At 46.9% G+C, this 16670-nt stretch overlaps 1 protein-coding gene and 1 pseudogene across 2 annotated transcripts in view; both read left to right on the top strand.

The window, feature by feature from the left end:
* Nucleotides 1-16670, top strand: part of LOC310816215 (protocadherin alpha-C2-like) — a gene marked incomplete at its 5' end in the record, with an annotated part of 112204 nt that overhangs the window by 12640 nt on the left and 82894 nt on the right. The window lies entirely within an intron of this gene.
* LOC310816580 (protocadherin alpha-3-like) lies at nucleotides 13561-16427 on the top strand (annotated as a pseudogene). The gene is made up of 2 exons: nucleotides 13561-15960; nucleotides 16411-16427. The product of its transcript is annotated as a protocadherin alpha-3-like (transcript).

The raw sequence follows: 16670 nt of genomic DNA, 5'->3' as shown, positions 1-16670 counted from the left end.
TCTCTCACTCTCCCGCTCTCTCTCCCTCCTCTTCCTCAATCTCTCACGCTTCCTCTCTTCTCCCCTCATCAGCATCTCTCTCTTTCTCCCCTTGCATCTATCTCTCTCGCTCGCACTGGCCCTCTCTCCTCTCCTCCGCTCTCTCTCTCCACGCCTCCGTTTCATGGAGTCCCAGTGAATAGAATGCATGGCAGCGTATATGTTCGTCCCCGCCACGATGATGTCAGACCCACTCCGCTGCAGCTGAATCAGGGTCAGAGAAGGAGGCGGCTCCTCAGGACGTGTCCGTACGCTTCACTGATGAATGTGAATGATAACCATGCTACACGTATGAATGTATGTATGGAATTCCTCCCACATGTCCAGTATAGAGCGCTGCCTATCATACTCACTGTGTGTATTTTCCAAAATCTGTCCGTGCACAGAGAGAAGTATTTATAAGGTTTTGTGAGTCCATAGCCTATTTTAAGCTCACGTGGGTGGAATTTGAGCACGGATGTAGGCCTGTTCCTCTCCTTGGGGGCATCTGTGCTGCTGCTCACAGCCCAAACCGCTGCAGCTGGCAGAGGTCCTCACTGGGTACCCTGGAGACGGAGCCGACTGGGGGTCAGAACGAGGTTGCGTTCAAGTCACCGAGCCATGAAGGCAGGAGTTGCACAAACAGAAACACAACGACGTTGTTGAATGAATGTCCACTTGCAAGAACGTCTGTTGAAGAGCAGGACCGCAACCGTCCTCGTCCGCGGGAGCGCCGTCATCTCTCGTTCGAGAATGGGAGAACGGTTGGGGAACGTTGCAAAACGTTAGCTCTGTCAAGGTGATTGTAATCATGCGCTGGCCAGTTCTCACTACGGCAGGCTTAGTAAACAGATGTCCACACTGGAACGTGGCCACAGTTGCTGTACACTTCAATGACAATTCTGTGTCACATTTATATTTTATTCATGATTGGAATAGAGACTCTTTTTCTGGCCATTTGAGAAAGAGGGGGGGGGAGAGAGGAGAGAGAGCAGGCAGAGAGGAGAGAGAGAGAGAGAGAGAGAAGAGAGAGAGCAGAGAGAGAGAGAGAGGGTCCCCAGCTGCAGGGTTTCTTCCCCCCTGGGGCCATTTGCCCCTCCTGGTGCTCTCGCTCGGCATCCTGGGTAACTTGGTTGTTGTGAGAGGGCTCAATGGCTTGTAGAATGTCCCAAGTGGCCAACCTCCTGTATGAACACAGAAACACACACACACACACACACACACACACACACACACACACACACACACACACACACACACACATACATACATATACACAGTTGGGGTGGTTACTGTATGTGTCATGCATGATAGCTTGACCTCTGCAATGCTGAAACCCCCAAACCTCCCACACTTGAAAATGGTCCAGGTCTGGTAATTGCAATGTAAAACACTGTATTGTGAATCATTTTAGGGGGTGTTTTGTCTCTCCTGAACTAGTGGAATATTTTTTTGGGGAGCAGGTTTTTGACACACCCATGGATAAGAAATGGCCACATCGATACAGAGGTTGTTTAATGTTTCACATTGAGGCTACAGTTTCATTGTGACAGAAAGTGAATGCTTCTGCCATATTCCTATTGATTTGAACACTAGATAGTCTCTGCCTGTTTTATATGCTGTGTAGGTGTGTTCAGTCTAGAGCTATTTCCTAGAAGTATCTGCCCACCATTTTCTTTTTTGCCTTTTTATGCCTGGACTCTGAGTGACTCATGTGTGTGTGCGTGTGTGCACGTGCGTGTGCGTGCGTGTCTGTGTGCGTGTGTGCGCGTGCATGCGTGCGATTTATTTTTAGGTTAGCCATCTGACATAGAGGGAAATCAGACATTTGGGCATTTTGGTTAATACCAGTATTATCATAGATTATGTTAGTGTCATCTCCTGCAAAGACCAGACCTGCTTACTTAAGTCAAACACTTTTATTCTCGCTTCTATTGTGTGTGTCTGTGTGTGTGTGTGTGTGTGTGAGGTTAGATACGGAGTAGGTCTCCCTCTGATTTTGTCAGTCATTGTTATCCTACCTGTCCATCTTATCTTGTGGGCCCATGGTGTATGAATTAAACAGTGAGATGTGGGTGTAGTGGATCAGTGTTACAGTATGAGACAGAGTGACTCAGACAGCTCACTCTCCCTTTTCCCTCCCCCTCCGTCTTTCTCATCCTTCCCTTATTCACATAACCACTATCATACTTTCCCTCTGTTTCTGGTCCTTCCTCTATATCCTTCTTCTTTCCTTTTTTTCTTTCTTTTTTTTCCTCTAACTACCTATACTGCTTTTTCTCCTTCAATTTAGCTTTTTTTCTCCTGACAGAAATGATATTTTTCTCTCTCTCAATCTCTCTCTCTTCACCTCCCACGCAGTCTGTTTCTCCCTGGTTCATGCTCTCTCTCTCTCTCACGCCCCCCTCTGTCTCTTTGTGTGAGTGCAGTCGGATATAAAATGGCTGACGCCTTTCTCTTTCTCCCTGCAGTGCTAACTAGCCCCTCCTCTCTCCTCTCTCCCCTCTCCTCTCCTCTCCATTCTATTCTCTCTCCCTTTTTAATCTAACCTCACCTTTCTGCTCTCCTGTTCCTTCCTGTTTCTCCTTTCCTCTCCTCTCTATTTTCTCCTTCCTGTTCTTCTTCTCTCCTCTGTGCTGCACAGTCTGCGTCCCACGTGGACAGTCCTGCCCTCATCCTGTCCTCTCTTCTTTCTCCTTCATGTTCTTCTCCTCTCCTCTCCTCTCTGCTGCTCTCAGTCCTCCCCTCATCCTGTCCTCTCTCTGTAGAGACCGGCGCTGTCCGCATTGCTGAATATTTACGTGCGTCAGTCCCTCTCACCTGTGTGTGTGTCTGTGACAGGGAGAGGGAGAACGCTGCCTTTCCACAGTCTGTCTCTGCAGCCTCTGGCAAACACAGTAGTCTGTCATACTGTCCTATGTTGTGTCGCTATGGTGACAGTGTTGGGCCCTGTTTGTTCGGGACAGCGGCGTCACAGGGTGCTTTTAGTGACTGTGATTCAAACGGCGGAGGGCTCTGTGGCGCTGGTGCATTGTTCTCGCTGTGTGTTTTGACTGCGTGTTCATTGACAGTATGACCCTTAATTGGGGTTTTTAGCAGGCGTGACTGTCCAAGTGTTGAGTGTGTGGCCGCAGGGCGCGGCTGGGATGACTGCTGTGTGTGTGTGTGTGTGTGTGTGTATGTGTGTGTGTGTGGACTCATGCCGGGTACGCCCCTTCAGCACATGACTGCAGGCCCCTGTATGTCACAGTCAGTGTGTCACAGGGCCGTCTGATGAGGAAGCCCAGATATGTAGATATGTATCTGCAGTGTGTCATATTCAGTAATGACATGATGTGGGACAGACAGTCTAGAGAACCATGAATCATACTAGACAGGCTACTGCTCTATAACTATACTAGACAGGCTGTTCTATACTAGACACGCTGCTGCTTTATATCTATACTAGACAGGCAGTTCTATACTAGACAGGCTACTGCTCTATATCTATACTAGACAGGCTACTCTATATCTATACTAGACAGGCTGCTGCTCTACATCTATACTACACATGCTGTTCTATATCTATAATAGACAGGCTGCTTTATACTAGGCAGGCTGTACTCTGATAAAGTAGTATTGTGGATATATAAGCTTGTCGTAAAGCGAGATAATATACCCACAATGCATCATTCTGGATAATGAGACACACATTTGACTCTAATGAGTGTTGCATTCCAAGGCCAACTGTAAAAAACAAACAAACAAACAAACAAACATAACATGTGAGGTTGTTCAATTTCCCGTCTGGGGACTTGGTGATTAGAACAGAAATACAGTTCTCAGGCACTTGGATAATCCCTTATTTACTTCTCTCCTTCTAATCCCCCCTTCTCTTTGCTATGTCCTCCATCATCCTTCCAGAGTAGACTTTGTGCCCCCAGTGTCTATACTCTGACCTTGTCAAGCTCTCTACAAACATACAACATTCCCTTCAGGTACTGTGGTTTAAATCCTACTCCGTAAATAATTCCCTTCCTGCCGGTGCATCGGTATTCCCAGTTTCCCAGGATTAGGGTGTCCGTTTACCGTGGTGTGTAAGTGATAATTCCACTTTGGTGCTTCTCTAACGCGATTAGAGGAAATCATCTTAATGGTGCCATGAAGAGGAGGTTTATAGAAGCATCATGGAGAACAAACTGGGACACTACTCCATCTTATCTTCTATCCTCCCAGGAGCTGCTGGCTGCTCCTACTGCTGCTGCTGCCACCTCTTCTTCCCCCTCCTCCCCCTCCTCCTCCCCCTCCTCCTATTCCTTATTGTGTTGCTTGCTGTCAACATATTTGCTATGCCTCTCTTTCTCCTCTGTTTTAGTTTAGTCTGTCACTTTTCAACGTTTGATTTGTCTCCTAGCGCCTTTTTCCTTTAAACGGTCTAATGTGAAATACCCCACTTTATTCTGTGCCTCTCCTTCTTCATATATGTATTATATTTCATAATAATACATTTTCTCTGATACTGTTGTTGAATGATGAGATGTGGCTCTAGTCAGAAAGCAGTGGTAACTGATGTTTTAGGAGGCAGAGGTACTAGTGACGCACAGACATACACACACACCCACACTCAATCTCTCAATTCATCTACTCCCAAAATGGCCCTCATTGGATTATAAAAAGCTCTTGATGATGTGTGTTGGGATGATGTCCGTGTATATGATTAAGTTTTGATGCTCAAAGTGGAAGATGATGTTTTAGGTTCTCAGAGAGAGAGAGAGAGAGAGAGAGAGAGAGAGAGAGGGAGAGAGAGAGAGGGAGGGAGAGAGAGAGGGAGAGAGGGAGAGGGAGAGGGAGAGAGGGAGAGAGGGAGGGAGAGAGGGAGAGGGAGAGGGAGAGAGGGAGAGAGGGAGAGAGAGGGAGAGAGAGAGGGAGAGAGAGGGAGAGAGAGAGAGAGAGAGAGAGAGAGAGAGAGAGAGAGAGAGAGAGAGAGAGAGAGAGAGAGAGAGAGAGAGAGAGAGAGAGAGAGAGAGAGAGAGCTTTTTTATAAAAATAAACAAATTCCAAAAAGTGGAACAGCCTTAGAAACCCTTTCAAACAGCTTTCTCTCTCTCTCTCTCTCTGCAGACCAAAGCTCTCCTACATTATTCAGACTCTTATCTCAATAAGTGGGTCGAGGCTTCATGCACCAAGGCTGGACTTGCGCTACACTTCACACGCAGCAGTGAACACTACATACTCAGTAGTGCACTGAATGTGACGAAGACACTCTTATGCAATGCTTTTTGGCTTTTAGGCCCTACCGGTATCTCGACACAATGAAACATTGAGATCGATGTGTGTGTAGTGTGTGTAGTGTGTGTGTTTGTAGTGTGTGTGTGTGCTGAGAATGGAATACTGACATGCTTTATTGAATGAGAGGGGCATTGGGGAACACTGTGTATCAGATTGCTGTAGAAATGTAGATTAGCTGGGTGTCTGTAGCGAGACATTTTGTTGATGTGTATCTGGCTGGGAGTGTGTGAGTATTATTAGACACACACAGTTGTGAGCTCCGCTCCCCTGTCTCTCATTTGTTACAGCGGGAGAGTTTGCTCTTTCATTTCCGCAGGGGAGATAAGAGATGCATGGAAGACACCCAGACACATTTAATACCTGTTCCACTGAATCTGTCTCTATCTGTGTGGGAGTCTGTGATAGAGAGAGAGAGTGTGGGTGTGGGTGTGGGTGTGGGTGTGGGGGTGGGGGTGTGGGTGTGGGTGTGTGTGTGTGTTAGCTCTGTGGAGATCTCTTCATCTCATCAGTAGCATAGAGCCTGAGTCTAAGGAGAACAAAGGAGCTGAAGGAGAATCGCCCCCTGCTGGTCAAAAGGCTGAACTAACCCAATCACTGTGTGACGTGTCTGTGTGTGTGTCGATATGATGAATTATTTATCTTATTTGCACAGTGTCTATTGATGGGTATTGCTGTGTCAGTGTGTGTATTGATTTGGAGGTAGTGGCTACTGTCCATATTCTGTTCACTCAAATATAAATAGCAGTTATTCTCTCCACAATAGACCTGCTTGATTTGATTGTGATTGTTTTGACAAATCCAGGTTATCCATCCCACTAAATGTATTTATTTGTAATCCTATAAAAAAGGAAAGCCATCTCCCCACACAGTGAGTGTATCAGGGTAATTGTTAGTTGTGATTGTCTTGTCAGCCTCAGAATTCCGTTGCATATTGTGTGCATCTTGTGTGTGTGCATACATGCAGGAGTATATTTACTGTATGTATATATGTATGTATGTATGTATGTATGTATGTATGTATGTATGTATGTATGTATGTATGTATGTATGTATGCCTGAGTGATTGTGTACAGTATGTGGAAACGAAGTGACGTATGGCTTCTGTGTGTAGTGTCAGTGACACTGTGTGTGTGTGTGTGCATAACATAATAAATGGCCAGTCTGTCCTTGTGGGTCCTCCTGTCCTTGGTGTGTGATAGGAGTGCTCATTAGGAGAAGGGAGGAGGAGGAGGAGGAGGAGGAGGACAGCGTATGAGTCACTGTTTGGGGGAGGGGGGGGGGGGGTGGGGGGGAGGTAATGAATCAATTATGATGGGGAGCTCTTACCCCAGGGGGTCCCAGGGGGAGTATCAATCTATCTGACATCGCCAGTGTCGCTAGACACACTGAAAGAGCCAATCATTGAGCCCCTTACCGCGATGTTCTAGAGGCCCAACCTATCAGGGAGCTTGTTGCTGCCTTTTGTTGTGTGTGACGACCCATTCAAACAGCAAACTGGAATCTCAGTCGTGATATAATGCTCCGCTTCCTGTCACACAGGTTTATGGCCGTTTCTACTGTTGCCGTAGCAATCCATTTACTGGATTAAATGGAAGTGTTTTTATGCAGTGAGTCATACACAATATCCTCATTGCGTTATATTAGAAACACGCACACACTCACACACACACACACACACACACACACACACACACGCAATCTCCCTGTCCGAATTCGGAACATATCTAGTCCAAGCACGTAGCCTCCTGACTGTGCCAGAAGGTTTTGTTGGCTTGTTTGTGTGTCAAATCCTCTTCATGCTTCCCTCCCTGCAGCTAAACTACTAACCCAGACGCTGGCGTGCTGCAGACTACCAATCAGACTCAGCGCCTCAGCTACAACAACACACTGCTCTTTGTTGACTTGAATCATGATAACACGCCTGGTCTTTCTCAAAGGTCACAGGTTCTTATTGTAAGGTATTATATGTACAACGGGTGATAGCTAGAACATGAATCTCCTGTGTCCATCTAACGGTCTATCTCTGCACACACACACACACACACAAATCAACATTGGTTTCAGCAGTGACACGATGCTGGTTGGCCAACCGGTTGTGTTGCTGTTACAGAGGAGTAGCTGATTGGATTTGGAGGCATCATGCCAGATTTTCCATGTGAGTGAGTGATGTGTTTCTGTAGCTACTGTATAGTGTAGCTACAGTATATCTCCAGGGTGTGTGTGTGTGTGTATGTGTGTGTTTGTGTGGGAGAGTGTGTTCCATATTGCTGTGTCCTGGTTTCCGTCTTGTTCCTGTTCCTGTTCCACTGTCCTACTTACTTCAGGGACGAGGGAGGCGAGGGGTGGAGAGAGCATTTGAAAAGAAATGATTAAATGCCAGTTGGATTAAATACTGAGAGAGATTCATTTCTAGATGATCTGTGTGTGCGTGTGTGCGTGCGTGCGTGCGTGCGTGCGTGTGTGCGTGCGTGCGTGTGTGTGTGTGTGTGTGTGTGTGTTTGTGTCCGTATTATGGAAATCATCTTTGGTTATGAAAAATATATTACATTTTATACAATTTGCTTAGTGAATTTGTAAAGTTATTGTTCTTATTTGATATCTTCTCATACAAGCAGTGTATCTCATTACACAATTCTCACTGTTCACATTTCTCTCTCTGTGTCTCTCTCTCTCTCTATCTGTCCCTCTCTCACCCACCCCCGCCCCCCCCGCTCTCCCTCCTCCTGCTCTCCCTCCTCCTGCTCTCATTCTCTCATTCTCCCTCCCCTTTTTTCCCCCTTTTCTTTTTTTCTCTCCCTCCTCTCTCTGTCTCTCCCTCTCTTACTCCTCCCCCTCCCGCTGTATCTGGGTATCTGTGTCATTGGTGTGATGCTGCAGTAGGGTGGGGTTCTATTGATTCTATTGATACCATCCTGATAAGACAGTCCTGCGTGGTCATTGTTAAACACGCATCTCCTCAGCTCTGCCCAGGGAACCAGGGAACCAGGGGACCAGGGAACCAGGCTAGGATCTCTGTCACTATATCCCACAGACCGTAGAAGAGGCGAATATCTGTGGACCACATTGCTCCACAAAAGAGCCATTATCTTTGTCCATAATGTAGGCAAGGTACTTGATATCTTTAGTGAAGAATGAATCCCTGCACACTGTATAGTATATGCTGCTGCCACCTACCTGATTTGATCTGTACTGCAATACACAGATAACATGTTGTGTGGCAGTATCAGTGTCCGTCTTCATGAAGGGGATATGTTGTGTGTTACTGGATGAAGGGGGGGGGGGGGGGGGTGGTGGTATCTGGAGTCCTGGCCCAGAGAGGGTGGAGGGGGCTGGGCAGGCTGAGTGAGAAGGTCAGCCTCTCTGTGGGGGTGTTGGGGGCCGGGGAGGAAACGGGAAAGAGGAGCTACTGCTGCTGCTAAAGTGGATCTGTCACAGCGAATATGCTGCTGTGGAGCTACATTACGAATGCATGAGCTGGCCAGCTGCAGCCGTGTGTGTGTGTGTGTGTGTGTGTGTGTCTCTGTGTGTGTGTGTGTGTGTGTGGGTGTGGGGGGGGGGGGGGGGGTCTTGAGTCTTGTGTTACGGAGCTGTGTGAATGTGTGTATGCATTTGTGGTCAAGCTGTTCATATTTTTTCTTTGTGCGTGTGTGTGTGTGTGTGTGTGTGTGTGTGTGTGTGTGTGTGTGTGTGTGTGTGTGTGTCACGAGACTGCTTTGTGCTCGAAGATGGCAGGGCAGTGTGAATGTGAATAGTGTCAGATAGGAATCTCACTCTGAATAGGAGACCACTGTAAAAGGGAGGAGGAAATCCATAAGGAGTTGTGTTATCATCCACTCTCTCGGCTGCCTTTGAAAAATAAGCCCTTAGCTGTGTGTGTGTGTGTGTGTGTGTGTGTGTGTGTGTGTGTGTGTGTGTGTGCGCGACAGAGAGAGAGTGTGAGCACGCATGTCCACAGCCCCCGCTCCCTCATGGTGAGATGTGGTTACCATGGAGACGGGAGAGAGAGGGGGAGAGACTTGCCTGTGAGAGTGTTCTGCTCACACCCCTCCCCCACCATCTTACACAGACACACATCCACACACACATAAGAGGAAATGTACACTTTGGATAAAAGAACAAGCACACAAATAACACACACAGGCACACAGAACACTGTAGAAGCCAAAATCATCACAAGAGATCCTTTGCACTCCAAAAATTCACACTTCCTCATATCCTCCCCCCCTTCCGCTCCTGAACACGCCCTCACATAGAAATGTACACGAGCGCTTGCCTACATACGCATGCGCATGCACGCACGCACGCACGCACGACAGACAAGCACAGACAGACAAGCACACAGACAGACAGACCACTCGATTCATCATGCACCAGTATGCACATTCAGGGAGCTAACATATGTCTCTTTATTTACCCATCGTTTACTTGTTATTAATTATGCAGAGCATTTAATTATCATACCCTCTGGAAATGTGATTCTCATGAACACAAATGTTGAGAATTAGGAGAAAATGTATTTAATGACTTTGTTGAATATATCAGCCAAAGCACTGAAGAATGTGCAATTATCATGTCTGAGTGTCTGTAATATCTTATGTATGACTGTTTTTATTGGGATGTTTGTGTCCATGTTGTTATGTTTGTACATAAAAACGTGTGTGTGTGTGTGTGTGTGTGTTTGACTGTGTATCACTGCTAGTTGATTCATTCAATTGACCCCTCTGTGGATCCTCTTTAATTCTGTTGTGGCTCTGCTCAGCAGTAGTGAGCAGCAGGGAGGGGGGAGTGATGCCATTGCTCTGTGACATCAGCATGTTTCACACCTCAGTGCTGTGAACAATCCTGTCAGTGGTGCAAGGCCTGACTGTACTCTCAGGGTGGGTCAGTAGCAGAGACAGGCCTGGCTGTGCTCTCAGGGTGGGTCAGTAGCAGAGACAGGCCTGGCTGTGCTCTCAGGGTGGGTCAGTAGCAGAGACAGGCCTGACTGTGCTCTCAGGGTGGGTCAGAGACAGAGACGGGCCTGGCTGTGCTCTCAGGGTGGGTCAGTAGCAGAGACGGGCCTGGCTGTGCTCTCAGGGTGGGTCAGTAGCAGAGACGGGCCTGGCTGTGCTCTCAGGGTGGGTCAGAGACAGAGACGTGCCTGGCTGTGCTCTCAGGGTGGGTCAGAGACAGAGACAGGCCTGACTGTGCTCTCAGGGTGGGTCAGTAGCAGAGACAGGCCTGACTGTACTCTCAGGGTGGGTCAGTAGCAGAGACAGGCCTGACTGTACTCTCAGGGTGGGTCAGTAGCAGAGACAGGCCTGGCTTTGCTCTCAGGGTGGGTCAGAGACAGAGACGGGCCTGGCTGTGCTATCAGTGGATATGGGTCAGCCGGCGCCTCGTTTAGTGTGATGAAGAGACCGACTTATCATTTGTTTGTTTCCAGTTCTGGGAGAGCTATGATAGTATGCACACAGGCTTAGCCTCATTTCATTAGCATATGAAACAATGAAGCAGGGCTATGATGTGGATATGTGTTGAAGTCATATTGAATTGAATGTCACATACAGTAAAGTGTAGCATTGACATGTACTAAATGAATATCAACTCCTTCCACGCCAACACTGTTTCCAAAAGACTCTCTCTACTCTCTAGCAGCAGGTACCGGTGCCTTGGCTGTCAGAAGGCCCAGTTCAGCAGAAGCTTCATCCTTCATCAGAAACACCCTCAACAGCTGAATGGACTATCTACAGCATCGCTGTTGTATGAGCGTGTGGCAATGAAATGAATTCCCTCCTTGGAGGACTATCAGATCCTATCTGTCTGTGGACGCTCTCCTACTGCTGTGTGTTGTTGTTTAGAGAGCGCAGTTCAGCTGTGTGTGTTGATATATCCGTTTGGCTTCAGCTGCAGTGGGGGTCAGGGATGCCCAGCAGACTGGGACCCACACATAAGCCGACATCATCAGTCGACAAGCTTAGAGATTCATCAATAGAACATAAACATATTCATGAGGCTAGACATGATTCAGTCATATGATTAGTCATACAATCACACATGATGGTTACACAAGTATAAACTTAAAGGTCAATCATTTTCCATCACATTCCCCCGCCTGGTCATTGACATTCCCATAATTGGCCAAATGACCACCAGTATCTCCATGTATTACTTTTACAGACACATTTCCCTGTGTATAGCCCAGCCAGCTTGCCATTTCATACACTTAAATTGTTTACATTCCAAATCAGGAGCGTTCTGAATACTCCAGGCAGGACTGCCCCTCCCCACCCTGCATCCCTCTTCTACAGGCAGGACTGCCCCCCCCCCCCACCCTCCCCACCCTGCATCCCTCTTCTACAGGCAGGACTGCCCCTCCCCACCCTGCATCCCTCTTCTACAGGCAGGACTGCCCCCCCCCCACCTTCCCCACCCTGCATCCCTCTTCTACAGGCAGGACTGCCACCCCTCCACCCTGCATCGCTCTTCTTCAGGCAGGACTGCCCCCCCCAACCCTCCCCACTCTGCAAACCTCTTCTACAGGCAGGACTGCCCCCCCCCCGACCCTCCCCACACTGCAACCCTCTTCTACAGGCAGGACTGCCCCCCCCCCCCCCCGACCCTCCCCACTCTGCAACCCTCTTCTTCAAGTACAGTGCAGCACTCAACACAGCAATTGATGAATGACAGCTGTCAGAGTGACCCTGTCTAGTGGAGAGAGCATTCCTCCCCTACAGGTACCTTCACCTGTGTGTGTGTGTGTGTGTGTGTGTGTGTGTGTGTGTGTGTGTGTGTGTGTGTGTGTGTGTGTGTGTGTGTGTGTGTGTGTGTGTGTGTGTGTGTGTGTGTGTGTGTGTGTGTGTGTGTGTGTGTGCGCGCGTGTGTGAATGTTTCATTTCCGTGCATGTATTCTGCTTTTCGTTGATCTCATTCTCAATGTGACCTAGAAATACTACTTTGCTCAGGTCAGACGTGGCAAGCTATTATTGTTATTTGGTGTGGGGGATGATGGTTATGACCCTGAATGTGATGATTATTAAATATTTCAAATCATGTTTCCCAGTGAATGGAAATAGGACAGGAGCCTTTGCATTCAGGGTCTAATCCTGGGATTACAAACGACGGAACGTCCGTAAGCTCATAACCGCTGTCTCCGTGGAGATGCAGGGAAACACACCAAAAAATACAGCAAAATACCCAGAACTCTGCAGGAGTGCCAACCTGTCCCTGCACCAATGAGCAGAGCAGGGGTAGGCCCAATGTGGCCCAGTTATGCCCCTCAGGGGTGTGTGTGTGTGTGTGTGTGTGTGTGTGTGTGTGTGTGTGTGTGTGTGTGTGTGTGTGTGTGTGTGTGTGTGTGTGTGTGTGTGTGTGTGTGTGTGTGTGTGTGTGTGTGTGTGTGTGTGTGTGTGAGAGAGAGAGAGTGTGAGAGAGAGGGTTGTGGAGGAGAAGATGGAGAGGATATGGAGGAGAAATAGAGGAGGAGAGGAAGGCGGGGATGTCTATTTTTAGACTTCGCCTTTTCGTTGTTTTGGCCATGGTATACGGACATACATGTCCTTAATTACATACACAGAGGTAACCATGCATTATTTAATAACTCTCCTGTCATTTCAAATGAGTCTCATATGCAGAGAGAGAGAGAGAGAGAATTGCGTCACTGCCAAGTATTTGATTCTAGGAACCTTTCATTTTAAAGTCAGTCATAGGTCTGAGCCTTGCTGCTGGGGGGTGCATTAATCATACTCATGACCCAGATACAGCAACCTGAATGAGTTATTGGCACTGTCTTAAAGTGCACACATGTAAGAGGTGTTTTTTTTTTTTTTCAACGGCATACGGGTGCTGTCCATGGTTCTGACAATGTTTTTTTATTCCTCCCAGCATAGGACGTAAACCACTGGCAGGGCTTCACGTGCTCTTCAAAACATTCTTGTTGCATACACACAATGCGTATACTGTATTCGGTATCTGTTGATTTAGGAGGTGACAATCACATATAACCTACCGCTACTCTCAATATGTATTGTGAGACACTTCTTTCACCACGTGGCGTCACTGTTGACCGTTAGAGTGAGAAATGCTCCCTGGCGTTTCGAGGCCCCTCCCGGTTTCAAAGGTTGACGAGATATCTCGAGGCTTTGTTAGAGACGCAGGACGAGAGAGACAGATTGGTCGGAGGTCTATACCGTCTATAAATGCAGTTAGATTGGATGTAAATCCTCTTCATTAACTTGATTTTTTGACGGAAATACTTGTCTTTGGATCTATGCTTTGTTCACGTTCGATGGAAGCATGTCTTTACCGAAAAGAAGGAGCTCTATTGTGACGTATTTAGTGCTTGTGCTGCTGGAGTGTCACTGGGAAGCGGTCTCCGGGCAGCTCTCCTACTCCGTCTCAGAGGAGGTAAACCCGGGGACTTCTGTGGGAAATATCGCCAAGGATCTAAACCTCAATGTTCAGGATTTGGAGGCACGTATGTTTCAGATTGTCACCGGGTCCAGAAGAAAGTATTTCGAGGTAAATCTAAAGACTGGAGTTCTCTATGTGAATGAGAGAATAGACAGAGAGGAGCTGTGTGCCAAGACGACTAAATGCACAGTCAGTGTAGAAGCGGTTATAAACAATCCTTTGAAGCTCTACCGTGTGGAAATTAATATTTTGGATGTTAATGATAATGCTCCGTTTTTTAGTGAGAAATTACAATCTCTAAACATTGCTGAGACTACTCTACCGGGGATGAAATTCGCTCTTTCTGAGGCGTCTGATTTGGATGTTGGTAAGAATACCGTTAGCACATACAAGCTTAGTCCTAACGAATATTTCTCTCTTGCTACACACAAAGGAGGAGAGAGTGTGTCTGCTGAGTTAGTGCTGCAGAAAGCTTTAGACCGAGAGAAACAGTCTGTGATTCAGCTCACACTCACCGCTGTAGATGGAGGGACTCCCCCGAAATCTGGCACTTCACAAATTGTGATTCATGTTTTAGATAATAATGATAACCCACCAATTTTTAGTACTTCTTTGTATAAGACTCGCATATTCGAGAACGTGGCCATAGGGACAATAGTAATCACTCTGAATGCGACCGATGCAGATGAAGGCCAAAACAGTGAGATAGTGTACTCTCTTAGAACTAAAGGCCAAGATCATGTATTAGATCTATTTCAAATTGACCCGAAAAGAGGCACAATTACAGTTAAAGGTAATGTTGACTTTGAGGAAAACCCTGCCTTTGAGATCCGAGCCCAGGCAAGTGACAGAGGCCAGCCTCCGATGGCAGCGGATTGTAAAGTTCTGGTAGAGGTGGTGGACCTCAACGACAATGCCCCTGAGATCACTGTGACGTCACTCTTAAACGCTGTGAAGGAGGACGCCGAGATGGGCACCGCCATCGCTCTGGTCTCAGTCCTCGATAAAGATGGAGGCAAAAACGGGGTAGTACATTGTGTTGTTAGTAGTATGGTCCCCTTTAAACTGGAAACAAACTATAAAAACTATTATTCTTTAGTGGTAGATGGACCTCTTGACAGAGAGAGCTTTTCTCAGTATAATGTCACCATCACAGCTACGGATGAAGGGACTCCGCCTCTCTCCAGCACCAGCGTTATTACTGTACACGTTTCTGATGTTAATGACAACGGTCCACGCTTCTCAGAACCCGTGATTAATGTTTATGTCAAAGAAAACAGTCCGGTAAATGCGTTTATTAAAACGGTGTCTGCTGTTGATGCTGACGTCAATGAAAATGGACAGGTGACCTACTCATTTTTAGAGAGGAACAGCAACTCCTTGCCTCTGTCTACAATGGTAAATATAAACACAGAAACTGGAGATATAGTCAGCTTGCAGTCGTTTAACTATGAGGAGTTAAAAACGTTCCAGTTTAAAGTTCAGGCCACAGACTCTGGTGTTCCTCCGCTCAGCAGCAACGTGACTGTGAACGTTTTTATCCTGGATGAGAATGACAACAGTCCAGGTATCCTCGCGCCCTATTCTGAGCACGGCTCCGTTAACACTGAGAACATTCCCTATTCTGCTGAAGCGGGCTACTTTGTGGCTAAGATCAGGGCTGTAGACGCCGATTCTGGCTACAATGCGCTCCTTTCTTATCACATCTCTGAGCCCAAGGGAACCAGCCTATTCCGAATCGGAACCAGCACCGGGGAAATACGGACTAAGAGAAGAATGAGTGACAATGACCAGAAAACTCACCCGTTGGTGGTGTTGGTTTCTGATAACGGAGAACCCTCACTGTCAGCGACTGTGTCTATTGATGTGGTGGTGGTTGAAAGCACAGGGGAAATACAGACTGAATTTAGACACGTGCCGAAAAAGGATGAGAACGTCTCTGATTTAAACCTGTATTTGCTGATCGCCATTGTCTCGGTGTCAGTGATATTTCTACTGAGCCTCGTCAGTTTAATAGCTGTAAAATGCCACGGGACAGACGGCAGTTTCAGCAGGTACAGCGCCCCAATGATCACCACACATCCTGACGGGAGCTGGTCTTACTCTAAATCTACTCAGCAGTATGACGTGTGTTTCAGCTCAGACACGCTGAAGAGTGACGTAGTGGTTTTCCCCGCACCTTATCCGCCTGCAGATGCAGAACTGATCAGTATTAACGGAGGAGACACTTTTGACCGAACTCAAACATTACCCAACAAAGAGAAGGTAAGATGCTGCGTATATGTAGATGTTCCTTTACACTGAAAAATGTCCTTCTTTCATGTTTCAAAACTCATGGGCTTTGCTCTGCCTTGCTCTTAAATAGTTAAGTTATTTATTTTCTCTCTCAATGAATGATCAACGAAATCATCGACATTTTAAATGCTACAAGTTGTAAAAACATATTTCTAGTCGGCTGCAGTTAAGAACATTGAGAACAGGTGCTTCATTGTGGTCGCTTTCCATGGTCCTGAAATGTTTCTCGGCCTTTTTAAGTGTTTGTAATTGAGCTTTGTTGACTTTTGGTGTATGTTTAATTTTTTAATATATTAAACTGATGTTTCAGTCATCAAGTGTCTCGTTCTCATGAAACATAATGCTGCTGTCTTGAACCAGTTTGTCAGTTGGTTGATGCTTGTGGAGATTGGAGCAAAGCTTTAGTCACTTATCTGAATGTGTGTGATTGCTTTCAAGGTTTCTACCATGTTTAGAGAGTACTTGAAACAAAGTTATGTGTTTACATATTGAAAAAAACATTCTTGAATATTGAATTAGCTTCGTGAAAAGCATTAACAAGTATAGGCCTGTTTAGGGATGGCGGGCTCTCACTAGCTGAATGGAATTCGATTTTACAAGAAGATACTCCCCCAAACACTCACTGGGAAGATCAGAAACCACTGGTTGCATGTTACTGTATTGTAGCCTATAGGCCTACGGTAAACCCTCTACTGGCA

The sequence above is a fragment of the Argentina silus genome (genome assembly GCF_951799395.1).
Source record: "Argentina silus genome assembly, chromosome: 15".
Classification (NCBI taxonomy): domain Eukaryota; kingdom Metazoa; phylum Chordata; class Actinopteri; order Argentiniformes; family Argentinidae; genus Argentina; species Argentina silus.
The sequence above is the reverse complement of the archived record's forward strand: the minus strand, read 5'-3'. Positions and strand labels throughout refer to the sequence as shown.